The sequence below is a fragment of the Triticum aestivum genome, chromosome 6A (assembly GCF_018294505.1).
Source record: "Triticum aestivum cultivar Chinese Spring chromosome 6A, IWGSC CS RefSeq v2.1, whole genome shotgun sequence".
Classification (NCBI taxonomy): Eukaryota; Viridiplantae; Streptophyta; class Magnoliopsida; order Poales; family Poaceae; genus Triticum; species Triticum aestivum.
The window spans coordinates 116,239,986-116,261,795 of NC_057809.1; positions in this window are offsets into that span (position 1 = coordinate 116,239,986).

Consider the following 21,810-nt stretch of genomic DNA (forward strand, 5'->3'; position numbering starts at 1 on the left):
GAGGTTCGCCACCCTCGAAATCCGTGCTGTTTAAAAAAAAATCTGTTCGTCGTTTTTTTCTTTTTCGTCGGATTTTTCCACGGTTATTTTCTGATCGCGATTTCTGATCCGATTTTCGTTTTAGTATAACTTTTCGCTCGTTTATCGGAATCAGGCGATTCAAGCGCCTGGAGTTTCGTTTCGAAACCCTCTTTCCGAATAATCAACTTAAACAAGTTTTTGCTACTGTAAAATTTGACTTAGATCCAGATTACTAGAACGAAGTTGTTTTCTTTCGCTGTTTGATTTCTTTTGCTTCGTTCGATTTGATTCTTTTTGCAAACCAGGGTTCTTAAGTTGAACTTTCTGGTTAGATCTTCTATTTGAGTTTTACCTGTGCATTAGATGAGTACTTATTGTATGCTTGTTGTTTGTCTGCGATAGAATACCCGGAGTGCGCCGCCTGTTACTTCGAATCTCTAGGTTTCACGAATCATCAGCAAGGCAAGTAACACTTTGATCATACCTTTTCTACAACCCAGTTTTATTGCATTAGATCAATCCTCACACATTGCATGATTAGGATCTAATTAAATTGTGGGATGGGAAGTAGATGAGGTAGTACCTATTACCTGTTTATTATCAAACCTTTGGGAGTTACTTCTACGTTTGCTTATTATGCCATGCTATGCTAGTAGACATGGATTGGGTGAGTGAAATCCATGACAGATGTGAGATTGATAATTAATGGTTTATCTAAGGTGTCAACTTAAACACACATCTGGGTGGATTGAGGCACCTGGTTTCCAGGACTTGCCTGTTTTTCTTTTGGACCGCCACCCAGGCTCAAAGGGATCATGAGATTATTCATACTAGAAACTTCCGTGTGCAGCCACAAGCCATTATGGACTCTGGCATAGTTGACTAAGTTGTGCGAACTCTTACAGTGGTAGACTAGCAGATGTAGGGGATGTAGGTGGTACGGTCTACCCGATCGTAAGGTGCTAGCGCTTCTGAAAGACTATGTCTCGGTCATCCATTTCTCAAACACCCTGTAGTGCGAGAAACCAAACGGAGGCGATCGAGTCTTGTGGGGAAAAGTGCGCAAACCTCTGCAGAGTGTAATAAACTAATCATGATTAGCCGTGTCCCCGGTTATGGACATCTTGAGTATCTAGTACCTGGATTTTCATGTGAATCTCAACATGTTACTCTAAAGTTAATTTTGTTGGGTTAAATGATGTTATTTTAATTGGGATTGAGAATGCTGTCAACCATTCTCAATGTTTAACAACCACCATGATAGTAATTAAATTTATTACTTTGAAGTAGGGAAAAATTGGCTTTATGCAAAAACTGTAACCATAGAGCTTTCCACCAGCCAAATATGCATATAGTATAGCTGTTGCATTCCATTACTCTCTATGTGTTACCTTGCCAGCATATTCCATGTGTTGACCCGTTTTCGGGCTGCAACGTTAATGTTGCAGACTTTTCAGACGATGATTAAGGAGTTTTTAGGTCGTGGTTCTATACTCAGTGATGTCGTTGGAGTTGATGGACTCACCTATCTTCCAAGCCTTCCGCTGTTATCATTATTAGATGGCCTTAAGCCATATTTAATGTAATCAGTTCTCTTTTGAGACACTCGATGTAATAAGTGTGTGATTGCTACTCTGCTATAAATCCTTCGAGTACTGTGTGGTGTCAGCATTACTGATCCAGGGATGACATCGGGGAGCACAGAGATCAGACTGTTTGAGGTCTGGTCGCTACATTTTAACTTGTCGAAGTGTCTTGTAGAACCGGGATACCGAGTCTGATCCGAACGTCTCGGGAGGAGGTATATTCCTTCGTTGACCGTGAGAGCTTGTGATGGGCTAAGTTGGGACACCCCTACAGGGATTTGAACTTTCGAAAGCCATGCCCGCGGTTATAGGTAGATGGGAATTTGTTAACGTCCGGTTGTAGAAAACCTGAAGTTGACCTTAATTAAAATGCATCAACCGCGTGGGTAACCATGATGGTCTCTTTCCGGCAGAGTCCGGGAAGTGAACATGGTCTGTTTGAGGTCTGGTCGCTATAGAGATGGTATCAGAGCACACGCTGACTGTAGGACACGACCACTAAGCTAAAACACCTAGATCACTACTCACTCTCTTCTCTTCTGACTTCTCATCTTTTCTACTCTTTAGGATGGCGGATGCAAGGAACAAGTTCACACAACCAGATGAAGATACACCCTTTGGACGCCACTTGAAGGAAGTCACTAGATACCTGAACATAGGAGTACCAAGCTTCACGGGAACCTACAACGCCACTTTACCTGAAGAAGAGCGCTAGATGATTCAAGTTCAAATTCCAGGAAGGACATTCATGCCAGTCACTAAGCCCATAGAATTTTCTCGATGCACCAACTTGGAGTCTAGGAAAGAGTATGGCGGCTCACATCGCCATGGGACGCATTGGAGAAGTCTACCGCAAGGATCTCAAGGATACTATCTACCAGATTTGCGGACGCCGAGATGAACACTGGGAGATGATCAGCACCAGGAAAGATAGATCAATTGCAGCTTTTATCCAGGAGTTAAACCAGCATATTCGACGACAGGAGAATCAGATGTGCACCGACATGATAGATCTGAAGAAGGCTAAGACTAGAATCAAGGAACTGGAGGAAGAACTCAAGGCTACACTTGAAGATTATGAAGAAGAAATTGAAGTATTGGTGGAGAAGAATGACGACCCGATCAAGAATATTGGAATATTTATGGGAGGCCCGACACCCGTAGATGAAGACGAAGAACCCAAGGAGATTAGCCCAGAAGATTACATCATCATCGACGGCACCGACTCGAAAGCAGATAGTAGCAATGATGACTATGTTGATGAAGCACGAGCAGATATCATGGAGTCTACAACCGTAGAATATTTCTAGTAGACCACCCCATCAGTAGTAGTAGTCCACCATGTAAATATAGTAGTCCGAGCACTTTGCGGTAGTTAGATCGATTGTATGCCTTGTTTGTTTGACTGAAGTGAATTGTTTGCTTTTGCCTCATGTGCATATGGGTAGTGTTTCCTCTTTAGACCCCCTCTATTCTTATATCTCGTCTTTTCTAAACCCTCAGATGCCTCCGAGACGTGACCCCGGATTTGCCTTTCCGCCGGAGCTCACCCAGTTGATCCAGCAGCAGAACACCTTGATGCAACTGCTAGTTCAGAATCAGAATCAGGGAAACAACAACAACAACCCACCACCACCACCACCTGTTGACCACTTAGCCCGTTTTCTTAGGCTGAATCCGCCGGTGTTTTCCAGTAGCACTGAGCCGATAGTAGCAGATGATTGGCTCCGCAAGATAGCTAGGGAGTTGACCACAGCAGGATGCACAGATGCGGAGAAGGTGAAGTTTGCCGCACATCAGTTAGAAGGACCCGCAACATCCTGGTGGGAGAATTTCACAGCCACCTTCCCAGTCGACACTGTCACATGGGACCAGTTTCAGCAGGCTTTTCGTACTGCCCATGTTTCAGCAGGAGCAATGGCCATGAAGAAGCGTGAGTTTTGTAACTTGCGCCAAGGAGGACGGACAGTTGGCCAGTATGTGGAGGAGTTTAGTAAGCTAGCACATTATGCCCCAGATGACATTGCTACGGATGCAACTAAGCAGGAGAAATTCCTGGAAGGACTGAATGATGAGTTGAGTATGCAGTTGATGGTAGCCACCTTCAACAACTACCAGGAGTTGGTAGATCGTGCTCTTATGATTGAAGGGAAGCATCAGCAAATTGAGAACCGCAAGAGGAAGTATGGACAAGGAAAGTATAATTTAGGAGCTCAGCAGAAGCCACGTTTTACCCCTAGGTCGGGAGGACATTTTTAGCATACCCATGGAGTAGGTAGCTCGCACAATCACAATGGCACCAAGAATGGTAATGGGAATGGAGGAAGCAATGGACAGAACCGCAACACCCCATCCACCCCAGCCAAGAAGGACTTGAGCCACGTCACTTGTTATAAGTGTTCGAAGCCAGGACATTATGCAAATGAATGTCCTGAAGGCCAAAATGGCAATGGAAGTTCTGGGAAGAAGCCGAACCCTTTCAACAGGGGACAGGTCAACCACGTTAGCGTGGAGGAGGTTGAGGCTCAGCCCGATGCAATAATAGGTAAGTTTTTGGTTAAGTCATTTACTGCACTCGTTCTTATTGATACTGGTGCATCGCATTCATACATCTCAAGGGGATTTGTGGATAAGTATAACCTACCAACCCAAGCCCTTAGGTCACCCATGTTAGTAACCTCGCCAGGAGCAGAGTATGTGGCTAGTCTATGGTGTGATCGGTTACCATTAAGGATTGGTAACTATGTTTTTCCCTCAGACCTAGTAGTATTGGAATCTCAAGGATTGGATGTGATATTAGGCATGGATTGGTTATCAAAGTATGAAGGGAATATTGAGTGTGCTAGTAAGTCAATTTTGCTTACCACACCAGAAGGGAGAAGGATCAAGTATGTATCCCGGCATGTGCCAAAGAGGACCCAAGTAAATTGCCTAACAGGAGTTGTGCAGGAGGAAGTACCAGTGGTAAAGGGTTTCCCTGATGTATTTCCCGAAGAGTTGCCAGGCATGCCACCGGATAGAGACATTGAGTTTTTGATTGAGCTTTTGCCAGGCACTGGGCCAATATCAAAGAGACCATATAGGATGCCAGCAAAGGATTTGGTGGAAATTAAGAAGCAGATTAAGGAGTTACTGGATAAGGGATATATCCGCCCAAGTTCTTCGCCTTGGGGATCGCCAGTACTTCTAGTGGAGAAGAAGGATGGATCGTTAAGGATGGTTGTAGATTATTGAGGATTGAATGAAGTAACAATCAAGAACAAGTACCCGCTACCAATGATCAATGATCTGTTTGATCGATTGCAAGGAGCTAAGGTATTTTCCAAGATCAATTTGCGATCAGGGTACCATCAGTTGAAGATTCAAGAACAGGATATCCCGAAGACAGCATTCACCACAAGATATGGACTGTATGAGTATACCGTTATGTCATTTGGTCTGACTAACACGCCTGCCTATTTTATGAACATGATGAACAAAGTGTTTATGGAATTTTTGGATAAGTTCGTCGTAGTGTTCATTGATGATATCCTGGTTTATTCGAAGAATGAAGAGGAGCATAAGGAGCATTTGCGTTTGGTACTTGGAAAGCTCAGAGAACACCAATTATATGCCAAGTTCAGCAAATGTGAGTTTTGGTTGAAGGAAGTAGGGTTCCTCGGACACGTTATATCCGGAGAAGGTATAGCAGTAGATCCCGCTAAAGTTGAAACCATGACCAAGTGGGAAGCCCCAACTACCGTTGGAGAGATCCGGAGTTTTCTTGGACTCGCAGGATACTACCGGAGGTTTATTGAGAATTTCTCAAAGATTGCAAAGCCTATGACGGAGTTGTTGAAGAAGGATACCAAGTTCATATGGACCGAGGAATGTGAGGCCAGTTTCTAGGAGTTGAAGAAACATTTGGTTACATCAGCTGTGTTGATTTTGCCAGATCAGACCAAGGATTATGAGGTGTATTGCGACGCTTCATGTCGAGGACTTGGAGCAGTGCTTATGCAGGAAGGAAGAGTTGTTTCATATGCCTCACGACAGCTTAAGCCTCATGAGTTGAATTATGCTACGCATGATTTGGAGTTAGCAGCCGTAGTGCATGCATTGAAGACATGGAGACATTTCCTCATTGGAAACCATTGTGAGGTGTACATGGATCATAAGAGTTTGAAGTACATTTTCACACAGAAGGAGTTGAACCTCAGACAAAGGAGATGGTTGGAGCTCATCAAGGATTATGATATGAAATTGCATTATCATCCCGGGAAGGCTAATGTAGTAGCTGATGCATTAAGCCGCAAGAGCCATGTCAATACGTTAATGACGGGAGAAATACCCAAGGAGTTAGCAGAAAATCTTCGTGAACTATGTTTGGAAATAGTTTCGAGAGGCTATGTAACAGCGTTGGAAATTCAGTCAACTTTGATGGATAGAATCAGAGAGGCTCAGAAAACTGACAAGGAGATTGCTTCTATAAAAGAGAAAATGAGCTAAGGAAAAGCTAAAGGATTTCGTGAGGATGAGCACGACACCCTATGGTTTGAAGACCGTGTTTATGTGCCCAATAACCCGGAGATCAGGAAGTTGATTTTGCAAGAGGCACATGATTCACCGTATTCGATTCACCCAGGAAATACCAAGATGTATTTGGATTTGAAGGATATTTTCTGGTGGACCGGAATGCAGAAGGATATTGCGGAGTATGTAGCAGTTTGTGACGTATGTCAGAGAGTAAAGGCAGAGCATCAGAAGCCAGCAGGATTGTTACAACCATTGTCGATACCCAAATGGAAGTGGGATAAGCTAGGCATGGATTTTATCACGGGATTACCAAGGACTCGTTCGGGATATGACTCGATTTGGGTTGTAGTTGATCGATTGACGAAGGTAGCTCATTTCATCCCAGTAAAGACCACTACACCAGTGCTAAGTCGGCAAAGATATACATGACCATGATCGTATGTTTGCATGGAGTTCCAAGGAGCATCGTATCAGATAGAGGAACCCAGTTTACCTCAAAGTTCTAGAAGCAGTTGCATGAGACTTTGGGTACTAGGCTAGAATTTAGTATAGCTTTTCATCCGCAGACAGATGGACAGACCGAGAGAGTCAATCAGATTTTGGAGGATATGCTGAGAGCTTGTGCGCTAGATTATGGATCTAGTTGGGACGATAATTTGCCATATGCAGAGTTCTCTTACAATTATAGCTATCAGACCAGTTTGAAGATGGCCCCTTTCGAAGCTTTGTACGGAAGGAGGTGCAAGACACCATTGTTATGGGACGAACTTGGAGACCGCCAGTTGTTTGGACCAGATCTTATTAAGGAGTCTGAACAGAAGGTGAAGTTGATTCGCGATAGGCTCAAGGTAGCCCAGTCCAGGAAGAAGAGCTACGCAGATTCTAAACGCAAGGAGACAGTTTACGAAGTCGGAGATAGAGCTTATCTTCGAGTATCCCCACTTCGAGGGATTAAGTGCTTTGGAGTTAAAGGGAAGTTAGCGCCACGATTTGTAGGGCCATATCGAGTTTTGGAGCATATGGGAGAAGTGGCCTACAAGTTGGAATTGCGAGAAGGATTGACAGGAGTTCATGATGTGTTCCACGTTTCTCAGTTGAAGAAGTGTCACGCGGAGATGGCTGACATACCTTTGAGAGACACACTGCCATTGGAAGCAATTCAGTTGGATAACAATTTGACCTATGAGGAGAAACCAGTCAAGATTCTCGAGTTTGCCAGCCGAGTCACTCGCAGCAAGGTTATCAAGTTTTGCAAAGTTTAGTGGAGCCACCACACGGAGGATGAAGCCACCTGGGAGCGAGAGGAAGATTTGCTCAAGGACCACCCTCACCTATTTTCTAGCCAACCCGAATCTCGAGGGCGAGATTCATCTTAAGGGCGGGTAGGTTTGTAACATCCCAAATTTTCAATTTGGAATGTTATACATTAGGTCATCATGCATATCATGTTTTATTTTGCTTTTGGTTTTGATCCTAGAAAATCCTAAGCAACTCAAGGACCCACGGAGAGAGTTGGGGATTTCGTTATTTACATATTTGAGTTTTCTCAAATTTTGTAAACAGGATCATTTGATTTTATTTATTTTATCATCAATTATTTCTATTACAAAAATATGAGAGAGGGAATAAAATGACTTTCCCAAAATATAGAAATATTGAGGATTTAATAAAAAATCAAATAAGTTTTATTTCGGAGTTTTTCGGTATTTCAATTTGAATTTAGGAAAAATGCGCGTTTTTCAAAATTGCATTTAGGGCCCAAATAAATGTTCACTTTGTCGGGCTTGATTTTAGAAGCCCGGGAAAATTTATTTCGGAATTTTTGGAGTCCATTTAGTATTTCTTTTTATTTTTCTTCCGAGCGGAATTAATTATTAAAAAAAACAGCGAAACCGACTATGGGCCGTACTCGGCCAGGACACCGCCGGCTGAGGCCTTTATAAGGCGCTGCCCCGGGGCCCGAGAGCCCAGCCGCCCCAGCCCCAAACCCTAGAGCGCCCCACCCCCAGCCCCGCCGCCGCCGCCCCGCCACCGATCCGCCGGAGCCGCGCGTCGCCCGAGGTTCGCCGCCCTCGAAATCTGTGCTGTTTAAAAAAAAAGTTCGTCGTTTTTTTCTTTTTCGTCGGATTTTTCCGCGGTTATTTTCTGATCGCGATTTCTGATCCGATTTTCGTTTTAGTATAACTTTTCGCTCATTTATCGGAATCAGGCGATTCAAGCGCCTGGAGTTTTGTTTCGAAACCCTCTTTACGAATAATCAACTTAAACAAGTTTTTGCTACTGGAAAATTTGACTTAGATCCAGATTACTAGAACGAAGTTGTTTTCTTTCATCGTTTGATTTCTTTTGCTTCGTTCGATTTGATTCTTTTTGCAAACCAGGGTTCTTAAGTTGAACTTTCTGGTTAGATCTTCTATTTGAGTTTTACCTGTGCATTAGATGAGTACTTATTGTATGCTTGTTGTTTGTCTGTGATAGAATACCCGGAGTGCGCCGCCTGTTACTTCGAATCTCTAGGTTTCGCGAATCATCAGCAAGGCAAGTAACACTTTGATCATACCTTTTCTACAACCCAGTTTTATTGCATTAGATCAATCCTCACACATTGCATGATTAGGATCTAATTAAATTGTGGGATGGGAAGTAGATGAGGTAGTACCTATTACCTGTTTATTATCAAACCTTTGGGAGTTACTTCTACGTTTGCTTATTATGCCATGCTATGCTAGTAGACATGGATTGGGTGAGTGAAATCCATGACAGATGTGAGATTGATAATTAATGGTTTATCTAAGGTGGCAACTTAAACACACATCTGGGTGGATTGAGGCACCTGGTTTCCAGGACTTGCCTGTTTTTCTTTTGGACCGCCACCCAGGCTCAAAGGGATCATGAGATTATTCATACTAGAAACTTCCGTGTGCAGCCACAAGCCATTATGGGCTCTGGCATAGTTGACTAAGTTGTGCGAAATCTTACAGTGGTAGACTAGCAGATGTAGGGGATGTAGGTGGTACGGTCTACCCGATCGTAAGGTGCTAGCACTTTTGAAAGACTATGTCTCGGTCATCCGTTTCTCAAACACCCTGTAGTGCGAGAAACCAAACGGAGGCGATCGAGTCTTGTGGGGAAAAGTGCGCAAACCTCTGCAGAGTGTAATAAACTAATCATGATTAGCCGTGTCCCCGGTTATGGACATCTTGAGTATCTAGTACCTGGATTTTCATGTGAATCTCAACATGTTACTCTAAAGTTAATTTTGTTGGGTTAAATGATGTTATTTTAATTGGGATTGAGAATGCTGTCAACCATTCTCAATGTTTAACAACCACCATGATAGTAATTAAATTTATTACTTTGAAGTAGGGAAAAATTGGCTTTATGCAAAAACTGTAACCATAGAGCTTTCCACCAGCCAAATATGCATATAGTATAGCTGTTGCATTCCATTACTCTCTATGTGTTACCTTGCCAGCATATTCCATGTGTTGACCCGTTTTCGGGCTGCAACGTTAATGTTGCAGACTTTTCAGACGATGATTAAGGAGTTTTTAGGTCGTGGTTCTATACTCAGTGATGCCGTTGGAGTTGATGGACTCACCTATCTTCCAAGCCTTCCGCTGTTATCGTTATTAGATGGCCTTAAGCCATATTTAATGTAAGAAGTTCTCTTTTGAGACACTCGATGTAATAAGTGTGTGATTGCTACTCTGCTATAAATCCTTCGAGTACTGTGTGGTGTCAGCATTACTGATCCAGGGATGACACCGGAGCACAGAGATCAGACTGTTTGAGGTCTGGTCGCTACATTTTAACTTGTCGAAGTGTCTTGTAGAACCGGGATACCGAGTCTGATCCGAACGTCTCGGGAGGAGGTCTATTCCTTCGTTGACCGTGAGAGCTTGTGATGGGCTAAGTTGGGACACCCCTACAGGGATTTGAACTTTCGAAAGCCATGCCCGCGGTTATAGGTAGATGGGAATTTGTTAACGTCCGGTTGTAGAAAACCTGAAGTTGACCTTAATTAAAATGCATCAACCGCGTGGGTAACCATGATGGTCTCTTTCCGGCGGAGTCCGAGAAGTGAAGACGGTGTTGGAGTTATGCTTGACGTAGGTTATTCCAGGATCACTTCTTGATCATACTTTTATCGACCGTGCTTTGCCTTCTCTTCTCGCTCTCATTTGCGTATGTTAGCCGCCTTATATGCTAGTCGCTTGCTGTAGCTCCACCTCATTCCTTTATCTTACCCATAAGCTTAAATAGTCTTGATCGCGAGGGTGTGAGATTTCTGAGTCCCCGTGACTCACAGATACTTCCAAAACCAGCTTGCAGGTGTCGATGAGTCCGTGCAGATGACGCAACCAAGCTCAGGAGGAGCTCGATGAAGATCTTGTCCTTTATGTTGTTTCGTTCTAGTCGATCAGTAGTGGAGCCCAGTTGGGGTCGATCGGGGACCTTGTCGCATTTGGGGTTCTTCTTTTATTTTGGTTCCGTAGTCGGACCTTGATTGTATTTGGATGTTGTAATGCTTTATTCATGTATTTGTGTGAAGTGGCGATTGTAAGCCAACTATGTATCTCTTTCCCTTATGCATTACATGGGTTGTGTGAAGATTACCTCACTTGTGACATTGCTTTCAATGCGGTTATGCCTCTAAGTCGTGCTTCGACACGTGGGAGATATAGCCGCATCGAGGGCGTTACACTTGATCTTAGTGGAACCGCACAAGAGGAGATCTTACTTCCTATCCGTGTTCTCAAATTTGGTTCAGATCTTCTTCTTGTGAGTTGTCAGTACTAGCCTTCTTTCACATGATTCTGCAGTGTGCTTTCATATGTTGTGCTACTTGTACGGTAATGTTGCTTGATTTTAGTGAATTGCACAAAATGGAGACACGACTTCCAATCTGTATGTGCACCGTAATATCCCATTGAGGTAAGATAACGATATTTCACAACTGTTGGCCTATATTTTAACACTTTCATCTGAAAATTAATGTCATTATTTAGTGCTATACTTGTGCAACCTAATTGACATGCCAAATCTTACATTGAAGGCGAAGCTTGTCTGTTATTGAACCAAGTGATGAAGGGGAAGAACAAGTGGAAGAAAAACAAAAATCAACTCCCAGTGTTGTAGTGAAGCACTGGAACTGTGGTGACACTGGAACTGTGGTGACACAAGTAATGATATAGTTTTGCATCTTAATTTATTGCTATGGCTGGAACGAGCAATTGTTTTTCCACTGATTTGATGCCACTCTTAATGTAATACATAATTATCTCTACTTGTGCAAACAGGGATCTTCCTAGAAGATACCATATATTTTAGTGGAACTGCACAAGAAGATGTTGGAAACATTAAACTAATCGAGGAGTATACAATAAGCATGGCCACCACAGTAAATAGCAACAGATGGTTCCGGAGAAATGATTCATTCGTATGCTCTACACAATAAGCCTCCTGACAAAGGTTGGTACTCGCCCACTGATTTCATCCATATGATTGAGCTTTGTCATCTCTATTGGTGTTGTGCTACTGTTTAGATACTGTCATCAAAAAGTGGTATTTTCCTTGAGAAGTGCTTCATCTGTGCTGTTTTAAATATTTCCTTTCCTTTTTTCGAGCAAACAAGGATGCTAGCATTTAGTTGTCCTCTTGTCTTTGCACAACAGGATCATCCTCCTCTGAAGAAGAATATGGAGTACGTGAACTGACTAGTTCCGATTATGCCAGGATGAAGAAGCCATGTCTATCTTCAAATCAGAAGGAGCAGTTAAAGGATGATTACATTACCCCCCCACAAGACCAAACTAACTTCAGCTCAGAAGGACTGACAAATCTCCATTTTCTTGCTGTGATGCGCGAGTACAATGTTGTTCTAGGATTCTTTCCGGTGAGTTCCATTTTTCTAAAAGTGTGCTCTACATGGACCATGTAGGTGTCTGTTCAAACTGTCAATTCATAGTATAATTTGCTTTATACTAATCACTTTTTTGTATCTGTGCAAATGGTGGTGCTCAGCTTGATTTCAATGGGAACTGCACAATATGTTCATGAATACATCGAATCATTCATTTCCATCACAAGAAAGGAGGTGTCGAGCGAATTTGGTTGATTTTGGTGGAACTGCACAAGAAGAACATCTGGTTTATTTAGCACGAGGTGCCATGTCAATGTATGAACTGATGGCAAACCCTACCCATTCCACAATCATAGGCATTTGATATTTTGGAATTGGACAACCTTGTCAAATTTTGCTCATTGATTTTAGCAAGAAGACATGCGTTTGATATTTTCAAATGGGACGCCCTTTGCTGTTAGCAGCGTTGATCCATTTTTTCTTTATTCTTTAGTTGTGAAGTAAATATTGGCTCTGACATGTGAACCATTAAGATGCATAATCATCGATTGTTTTGAATGTTCTCTATGAATTGCCAGGCTTGTGTGTTTGATTACAATGTATTGGAACGCTAAAAAGCTGCTCAAACTCTTTGTACTCCTTCTGTCCCTTTTTACTTCGCACATTGTGAAAGTGCACACTTTTTTCTAAAAGATTGGTCAAAGTAGAGATACTTTGACTGCAGACAAAACTTGTATGCAGACTAGAAAGGACCGGAGGGAGTACATGTGAAACTGCTGCAAACGAGGTGATCACCCTGGGAATAATGCTAGTACATATTCTTTTGCATGTTCATCCAATGCCAGTGATACAAGAATTCGAACTAATGGAAATAAATTCATTCATACACGGTCGGATTTCATATAAACATGCCAGATTTCATTACATTTAATACATTCTTCAACTAAAAAAGGGTGCGATGGATGTATAATTAATTAACCGAAGCTACCCACCTGTGTCCGGTAGCATACAACTGAAGTGCTCAAGTTCTCTAGCAAATGACTGTATCTCATGAGCTTGCTCAACCACGGAGCAGTCTTCAATCATCCTGTAATCATAGAATTGCTCCATGATGTACAACTCAGTGTCAGCAACCGAAGGGTAGTGGCGGTGGCCTTACTTGGACCTGAGTGACGGCGACCTACCGTGTTCTACTCTTCCTTGTTTTCTATGTGGCATGACCTCATTGGCAGCGGGGCGGGGCCTCGGCGGAGCCGGCGATGTCCTCTGTCCCGTTGCCGGCAGGCGGCGCCTCGGCGGAGCAGGGAACCCCCCCCCCCTCGTTGCCGGCAGGATGGGGCCTCGGCAGAGTCGGCAGTGTCCTCTCCCTCATTGTTGGCACCGCGGGGCCTCGGCGGAGCCGGCGGTGTCCTCTGCCTCGTTGTTGGCGCCACGGGACCTCGCTGGAGCAGGGCCTCATCGACGCCAGCAGAGCGGGAACTCATTGGAGCCGGCATTGTCCTCTGCCTCATCCTCGGTCTCGCCAAACAGCCCCTTGCCCGCTTCATCGCCCTCTTTGTAGGCTGCCATAGCCTCCGCCACCCGCATGCGGTACCGCCAGCGCTTGAGGCAGCCCTTGCGGGCGGAGCGGTACGAGTCGAGCAGCGCCTCCTGCTCCGCCCGCTCTACGGCGATCTGCTCCTCCGCGTGTAGTTGCTCCTGGAGGAGATGGTGGTTGTAGGCGGCATCGACATGTGCCTCCTGGAACTGCTCCTCACGCTTCTGCCTCACCGTGTCCATATATTGGGCACGGGCCATGCCGATGGTCATGGTGCAATGCACCAGCGAGGATGGCGCGGAGGAGGGGGTTGGCATCGAATCGTCAACTACCATGTTCTCCATTGGGACGTCGTCGTCCTCCGGCTGCCTGCCGGCCAGCCAGTCGGCAGCAATGGCTGCCATCTCCTTGTGGTCCATCGTCCGCCTGTCCCGAAGAGCGCTGGAGCGCGAGGAAGCCATGGTGGGCAGTAGTGGTGTGGACAGGAGAAAGGGAACGGATGCGGATGACTGCGGCTATGGCCGGCGCAGCAGTTTATATAGAAATGGTGGACGGCGGAGGGACGGACGTGTGGTGCCTGTGTAGCCGCCTCGGCAACCATGTATCATTAATGTGGGTAGCAAAAGGACGGACGGACGACACTTGTGATGTTTGAAGGCGGAGCAATCGCCTACACAAGGAACCGGGGCAGGCAACGCTGACCATTTCAGGCGGAAAGCGCGCGCGGGCGAGGGAGGTGGTCTCGATGGGCCAGGGCAGTCAAACTCGTGCTTGACAGCGGGTCGGTCCAACAGTCGGACATGCTGGCTCGCCAGCTAGCTCGCCGAGCTGAGCGACGACAACCAGACGATGGACGTAGCTTCCGACAAGGGGCCGGCGCCACTGGCAAAGCTAGTTCATGTCGTGTTCACCATAGAGCAGGTGCGGCCGCACTTCGACGCCCTAATGACAGAGGAGCTACCAGCGCAGGAGGACATGTGTTGTAACCTCCGTCTCCTCAACGAGCACCAGTGAACAAGCGAACGGCAATGTCGTCGCGGACATGTGGCCCTATGATCCTGGCTTCCCGAATGAGCAGCGGGTGCTGTATCAGACCATCCGTAGGGCCCACGAGGCCCTCTCCGTCGTCCTTCGAGTTGTTGCGCTCGTCGTGGCGCCGCCGTCTCGCGTTGTCAACATGGTCAACGGTCATGAGGATGAGGAGATGACTTTACTTGGAGAGGATGACAGTGGGGACCCAGCAGGGCCATAGCCGTACGTACGCAAGTGCCTCCTTAGTAGTATATAAAACTATAAAAAAATTGCTTCCTCCTAGTTTCCTGACATCACGGTCCCACACCATTGTCAACCTATGTAGTCAATAAACGAGAGAATTGCACAAGAAGCGGCCGACAGCTGGGACCAAGCAGCTCGAGCAGTATTTGTGTTTTTGAGGTGTGAGCACTGTAGAGTTTTCCTTCAGCGATGTTTACCCCAGATATTAATTTTTCTCCTCTGAACAACAACGAAAACATCGCTGCATGTATTAACTAGGCGGGTTGTGGCCCGTCTAGCCTAGGCCAGATATCCAGCCCAGATATTAATTTTTTTCAAGCTGAAAATGGCTAGCCCAGCTATACTTTTTTTAGGAATACCCAGGCAAGGTCAAGTTGTTATTCTCCGCCCCGCTGGGCTGCAAATCTTTCCTAGGAGGGATGCATTAGGCTTAACAAGAAAATGGGATTTAAGAAATAATAAATGGGATGTAATTATAAAAACTGGGCAGTAACTATAAAAAATGCACCAAACACATAATTACTTTATAAAATGTTATTTTTGGTTGTTGAAAATTTTAATTTCATTAATTGTTGCAAGCGCAATGTTTCGTTGGATTTTTATGTAATATAAATTTATATTGAAATTGTATTTAACCTGACTAGAAATTTCGGGATAAAAATATTTCAGATCCCATCAAAATGTGGGAAATTTTATTGAATTCTGTTTTGAACAGTTGGTTGAAATGGGCTATAATTTTAACAAACTGTAAATGGGCTCTAGTAAATTCCATTAGAATTCAAAAATTGGTTGCACATTCTTACAAATCTCAAATGGGTTATAAGTTCTATGCCACACACTTGTGGCCATACTGAGTTGACGCGTCCCCTCAAAAAAAAAGAGTTGACACGTATGCAAGGCTTTGTCAACTTATAGTCAACACACGGTTCTAGCAGCAGTGGCCGTTGGATGTCCATCCAATAGATGTCGTGCTTCTTCTTCAATCTTGGATACATCGGAAGCTGACCTGTGGGCCTACTAAGTTGATGCGTACCAAGGGCTTTGTCAACTTAGTTAATATAAACGATTCTAGCTGCAGTGACCGTATGATGTCCATCCAACGGCCGTTGTGCTTCTTCAACCTCTGGTCTTCTTGCTCCAGCCGCCCAAAGCAGTGCCAGTTGTGTCACCTACTCCTGCCTCCCGTGGCCGGCTGTGCTGTCACGGAGGCCTCACCGCCCCCTACTACTCGCACCACTGGCCAGGCCATCCCTCCACTCACCCACACCCCTGTTATTCTGCAACGCTGGCAGCCTCACACCGCAGCCGAACCAGTGAACCCTCGTACTCCTCTCCACGTGGGTATCCACTACCGCATCTTCCCCGGCTCCCGTCGTCCCCTTCCTAGGCCTCGCCGTCGTCCACCGCCATGGTGCTCTTGGCGCGGCGTGGTCAATATGGTCAACGACCGACTTCCATCGGAAGAGTACTGTACGTGGAGAGGCTGACGGCTAGGTCCACGGCAGCCGCAAGGAAGTGCCTCCTTATTACGCGCAAAATAATTATTCCTCCACCTAACAGCGGGGACCCACCGGACGGGCCACCGTATTTCATGAAAAAAACATTTCCCTCCTAACTGCTGGGACCCACCAGCTACATTTTCGCACACAAGGAAGTGCGTTCGCGCAAAAAATACGATTCGCCCCCATGACAGTTGGGACCCACCAGCTATATCTTGGCACGCAAAGAAGTGCCTGACAGTCGGGACCCACCTGGTCGAAGCGTACGTAACGTTGTCATTCTGGTCGCGAACGTGTACGTACATACTGGTCAATGTATAGGCGCGCACGTGTCGTAGTAGAGGCGTGCACATAGCATGTACACGTATGTACAACGGCCAGTGTGCAAGAAAGAAAATACAGCCACGTACGTACATACGGGCGGGGTCTCGAACGCCTACTCGTGCATACATACGGCCAGGGCTCGTGTACATGGCTGGGTCGGAACAGAGAAACTGCGTCATCATCGTGTTCATGGGGAGCTAACCGGATGGGTCAGAATGGAATGCGTCGTTGTGTTCATCGAGAGGGCTTGGACGGAACAACCGATGGAAACGAGGCATGGCATACCGCACAACGGAGGAAACGGACTTGTGTTCGACCGGCCATGTTCGAAACGGGGTCCTATTCATCGGGAGGCGTCTGGCATACCGCAAAACAGAGGAAACGGACCTCCTACGGTCGAAACAGGGGTCCTGTTCATCGGGAGGGGTGTGGTGTACCGCAAAATGGAGGAAACGGACTTGTGCTGGAGCGCTACGGTCGAAATGGGGGTCCTGTTCATCGGGAGGGGTGTGGCGTACCGCAAAATGGGACTCCACGGGATACTATTCATCTCCACCATCGACCCCCTCCAGCCTCCACGGGCTACTATTCATCCACCGACGACCTCCTCCAGCCTCCACCTATGACTGTTCATCCAGCCTCCACCGCCCGCTACTCCACTGGCTGCTATTCAACCAACCCTTTCGACACGGGCTCCTGTTCAACCACCCCTCCATGGGCTACTGTTCATCCAGCCCTCCACCATCTACTGTTCATCCAGCCCTCCACGGGGTCCTGTTCATCCATCCCCAACCAGCTCGATCGATCGGGGTCCTATTCATCCACCCCCACCAGGAACTGTTCATCCAAACCCCCCCAGCAACACTCACTGTTCATCCAGAGGCAGCATCGATCGGCTTCAATTAGCAGCAGTAGCAAAGGAATCGCTCGATCGGGTTCAATTAATAGCCATCGATCGATCGCTCGGGTTCAGTAACACGTAGCCTGCAGTGCAATCGCTCGGGTTCAGTTGGAGCCCAATGCTTCACACCCATGTGCGTGCGTGTACGAGAGAAACGCGCATCGCTCGGCCCCGACCACCCACCATAACTGGGAGCACCCCGATATTTTCCTCGCCCTCGCTTCTACCACGGTTTTTTTCGTCATGGACGGCCCAAAAATGTCATGCAGCTGCGTCTCCGGCCCGCCCAGGATGAAAAGCCCATTTTTGTCATAGAAGTAGGAGCCCACCACATCTATGATGATACCGGGTTTTATCACAATTATCGTCATAGAAGTGTGATAAGTATGACAGAAAAAATACGTTCGGCCCAAAATGTCATGGATGTGCCTTTTTTTGTAGTGCAAACACATTCATATCACACCACTCAATTCAAACAAGGGCATACAATCGATCTAGCTACCGTTACAAAGTACTCAGACTATTCTATATACATGGGGGTATACTACTGATAATATGGTGGTCGACTAGAAATTTTGATTGGAAGATGATTCCATAATATCCGCTCCAGCTTCGTATTCATAGTCATCATCACTGTCTGGGTCCGAGTCGGTGTTGTCGATGATGATGTAGTCTTTGGGATGGTCTTCACCTCCTGGCGCAGGGTCTCCCATGAATACTTCTAGCTTTTTCTTCAGATCTTCATTCTTCTCTAGTAGAACTGCAATTTCCTCTTCATATCCATCACGTGTAGACTTGAGTTCATCTTCTAGCTCCATGTTTTTGGTCATCACCTTCTTCATGTCTATCATGCTGGCAAACATCTGGTTCTCCTGTCGACGAATGTGTTGGTTCAACTCCTGGATGTAGGGTGCAATGTATTTGTCCCTCCTGGTGTTGATCATCTCCCATTGCTCATCTCAGCGTCCACATATCTGGTAGATGTTGTCCTTAATATCCTTGCGGTAAACTTCGCCGATGCGTCCCATGGTGATGTGAGCTACCATGCTCTTTCCCAGACTCCAGGCTGGTGCATCAAAGGAAAACTCTATGGACTCAGTATCTGGTATGATTGTCCTTCCTGGAACATGTACTCGAATGGTCCAGCTCTCTTCTTCCAGTAAAGTGGCAGTGTAGGTCCCGCTGAAGCTTGGTATTCCGATGTTCAGGTATCTAGTGGCTTCCTTCAAGTTTCGTCCAAAAGGGGTGTCTCCATCTGGTTGAGCAAACTTGTTCTTTGAATCCGCCATCTATAGAGTGGAAAATGGAGAAGAGTCAGAAATGAGTAGAGAAGAGTGTCCTATGGCTCATCTTAGTGTTCGCGTCCTACAGTCAGCGTTTGCTCTGATACCATCTTGTAGCGATCTGACCTCAAACGGTCAAACCTCTGTGTATAAGTGTCATCCCTAGATCAGTAATGCTGACACACACAGTACTTGAAGGATTTATAACAGAGTTCAATCACACACTTATTACATCGAATATCTCAAAAAGAGTACTTATTACAATAATATGGTTGAAGGACATCTAATGAAGATAACAACGGAAGGCTTCAAAGGTAAAATGAGTCCATCATCTCCAACGGCATAGCTGAGTGCAAGACAACGACCTAGCGCACCTTACTCTTCGTCTGAAAAGTCTGCAACATAATACGTTGCGGCCCGAAATGGGTCAGCACATGGAATATGCTGGCAAAATAACACTATAGAGCAATGAACAAGTAGCAGCTATAACAATATGCATATTTGGCTGGTGGAGGCTTTATGGTTATTTTTGCAGAAAGCTAATTTTTCCCTACAACAAAGGAATAAATTTTTATTTAACTACAAAGTTTGTTGAAAACATTGAGAAGGTTCCTCCAACTCAATCCCAAATTAAGTAATGGGACATTTCCATTTCTACCCCTAAATCGAACCCACTACTCAGATTTGCCCCTAATTTTGAAGCGTGCTCAAATTTGCCCCTCTGCCATCACTTGCACTTATAGAAATACCCTTCCACGCCGTTACCGTCCAGTCAAAGGCCTTTGACCGTCAACGGGATGTTTTATGGACATTTCTACCCCTCCCTCCATATGACACTACCGTGTGGGACCCACTCACAGAAAAATAAAAAGTATAAGCTCTCTCTCTTCCTCTCTCTGCCTGTCTCACTTACACATGGGACCGAAATGAAAAAAATCAATTTCTCATGGGGTCCACATGTCATTGTTGTATTATTTTCTAAATTGGTATTCATTTAATTATTTCAGGGGTGGGCACTTAGCGTCTCTTAAAGGGGTGGTTAAAAGGGGTCGTTAAGAAGTAATAATGGTTTATCCCTAATTATAAGTAACAAGCTCGGGCCCACCTTCCATGTACATGATGGAGTTTGAGCTCCGGCGAGCATCGACGCTCCAGGATCGGCTCGAGACTGCGAGGGAGCACGCAAGGGCGAGCTGCGAATGGTCTAGGAGCAAGGCGGGGTCGCGGGGTGCTCGACAAGGGCACTGGGAGTTCACAGAGCAGCCGGGAAGTTCGCCGGCGACGAGGTCCCGTGGAAACGGTGCAAGGTGTTATGCACAGGCAAGCTACAGAGGGGGAGGGGACTCAAGAACGTGAGAAAATGCTCACTTAAGGTGTGATCTAGGAGGCCTGGGATTCACCAGAGCGACGACCTCGTCGTCCATGGCGAACGGCGGAGCAAGGCAACACGAACATGGTGGCTCGGGAATGAAAGCCTCCGCATCGAGGGGTCCATAGGTTCTGGAAGCATCAGATCTCGACGAAGTAGCCAAGAGAAAGTACAGGGATGACGTAGAAGAGGAGATCAGGGCGCGGTGAAGCATTACCAGAGGGGGAGAACATGACATCAACCATAATGATTGGTGGTGTTATACTTCAATTCATTCGGTGTGGTAGTCGAGGACGGACACACGGATTCTCTGGACAAGGTTACGGGTCATGGGGTTCCCGTTGGCCGTGTGCACGACAAACAGCTCTAGGGCGGACGGCCATGATTCCCGTGGAACACAATTTCGTCGCATGGCTGAGAGAAAAGAGGGGCGGGGGAGGGAGGATAGGGGACCACGGCAGGGAGGGCAGAAGGAGTCGGAGCCGTGCGGCACCACACCCCGGCGCCGCCGCGTACGGGGAATGGGCTCCGTTGGAGGTCAGAGAGAGACAGGTGAGGTAGGGAGGGAGAGTTTTTTTTCCTTTTTATATTTTATTTGTTAGTTCCCACATGTAAGCTAGAGAGAGAGTTTTTTTCTCTTTCTTTTTAGGACCCACATGTAAGTGATACTATGATAGAGGTGAGAGAGTCGTTATTTTAATCAAAGGGCCCACCTATAAGGAGGGGCAAAAATGTCAAGCAAACGCCTAGAAAACGGTCAAATGCCATTGACTGGATGGTAACGGCACGGAAGGGTATTTTTATAAGTGCAACTGACGGTAGAGGGGAAAATTTGAGCATGCTTCGAAATTAGGGGCAAATCTGAGTAGTTGGTTCGAGTTAGGGGTAGAAATGGAAATGTCCCATAAGTAATCATCACCCCAACAATTTAAGTAATAGAGTGACAAGATGTAACGCCCCGAGACCATTGCGCCAGGTGTCTTCCAGTTATTCGCTGTTGTTGCCTTGTCATTTGTTTGCGTGTCATGCATTTCATATCATGTCATCATGTGCATCGCATTTGCATATGTGTTCGTCTCATGGATTCGAGCTTTTTCCTCGTTGTCCATTTTGTAATCTGGCACTCCTATGTCCTCCGGTGCCCCCTTTTGTCTATTTTCATGAGCGGGTGTTAAACATTCTCGAAATGGACCAAGATTCACCAAGCGGCCTTGGTATACCACCGGTAGACCGCCTGTCAAGTTTCGTGCCATTTGGAGTTCATTTGATACTCCAACGGTTAACTGGGGAACCGTAAAGGCCTCGTGTGTGTTGCAACCCAATAACCCATCCAAACCCCCTCCATACTCTCGGTCGTTCGATCACGGTCGCGTGGCCAAAAACCGCTCCTCATTTGGACTCTCCTAGCTCCCTCTACATATATATATGTCCTCTCCCCCGAAAAATTCGCGGATGAAACCCTAGCCTTCCTCTTCCTCGCGCCGCCGGACATGTCCGCCCGGCGACCGGATGTGTCCGCCCTCGCCCTCACCCAATCAGGCTCCGCCACCTCAGCCTCCGCCACCTCGCGCCCGCCGCCCGTTCGCGCGACCCACCGCCTGTGCTCGCCGGCGCCGCCCCGCTTGCCTCGCCCG